Genomic DNA, 1,363 nt, shown 5'->3' with positions numbered 1-1,363 from the left:
ATTCTTTGGCATTGCCTTTCTTTGGGATTGGAATGAAAACTGACCTTTTCCAGTCCTGTGGCCACTGCTGAGTTTTCCAAATTTGCTGGCATATTGAGTGCAGCACTTTCACAGCATCATCTTCCAGGATTTGAAATAGCTCAATTGGAATTCCATCACCTCCACTAGCTTTGTTTGTAGTGATGCTTTCTAAGGCCCACTTGACTTCACATTCCAGGATGTCTGGCTCTAGGTCAGTGATCACACCATCGTGATTATCTAGGTTGAAGATCTTTTTTGTACAGTTCTTCTGTGTATTCTTGCCACCTCTTCTTAATATCTTCTGCTTCTGCTATAGTACTGTACTGTAATAAGTTTATAATACTTCATAATACTTTTTACACAAATAATGCATAAAAACAAACACAAAAATAAACATTTTTAATCTTATAGTACCTTGAAAAGTACAATGGTACAGTACAACAGCTGGCATACAGGGGTTGGCACTGAGTGAACAGGCAAGAAGAGTTACTGACTGGAGGGAGAGGAGGTGGGAGCTGATGGTGCTGAAGGATTGTCAGCAACAGGAGATGGAGGGCAAACTGTAATTTCACTCACACCTGACATTAACGGCACAGGTTCCGATTCCTTGCTGGATTCAAGTCTATCTACATTCTTGAAAAAAAAAAAAAAAAATGATCCAGTGATGTCTGGGTAGTACTATATACCAGCTACATCACTGCTGCTTTTAAACCTGCTTCCGGACATCCTGAGCTTAAAATAAAGATCCTGTAGCACTATATTCTATATAGTATTATACAGTAAAGTACACAAAAGCACAACCACTTGTAGAGCATGCACATATATGATAATGTATGCCAGACACGTGAACTAATCTATGTGATTAGACGGTGGGAAAGCATGGAAAGCATGTTCGCATCTTTGAAAGTTCACATCTTTGACCGGTCATAACCTGAAGGTTGGTATGTAGGGGACTTACCGTACTATATATAGTTCCTGTGCTTGGGTTTAGTCCATACTGTAAATACCTTGGGTGCAAAAGGAACCTGATAGGGAGCACACAGATAACACATATTTGCTGAAAAACAACAGTAAATACAAAGCAGGACACTGAACTGCTTATGACCACAAGCCTTGCCCTCTCCGAGCTGATCTGACTGTGCAGCAAATTTTGCCAACCTGCCAGAGAGGCAGCAACTCTAATGGCAGAAAAGCTGCTCAATTTAGCAAGAAAGGGTTACATTCTCCTGTCGCCAAGCATCTGAAACCCAGATCTCAATCAAAGATTCTCTAGGCCGTCCTTCAGCGGAGCGAACTCCAGGCAGCAACGCCCAACCTCGGGTGGGCGGGACCGTAGAAATCT

General features: G+C 41.9%; 1 pseudogene; it reads left to right on the top strand.

The window, feature by feature from the left end:
• LOC104994268 overlaps positions 1-1,363 on the top strand; it is a 20,248-nt pseudogene that overhangs the window by 18,432 nt on the left and 453 nt on the right.

This window comes from Bison bison, unplaced genomic scaffold (assembly GCF_000754665.1).
Source record: "Bison bison bison isolate TAMUID 2011002044 unplaced genomic scaffold, Bison_UMD1.0 scf7180017864254, whole genome shotgun sequence".
NCBI classification, from domain to species: Eukaryota; Metazoa; Chordata; class Mammalia; order Artiodactyla; family Bovidae; genus Bison; species Bison bison.
The sequence above is the reverse complement of the archived record's forward strand: the minus strand, read 5'-3'. Positions and strand labels throughout refer to the sequence as shown.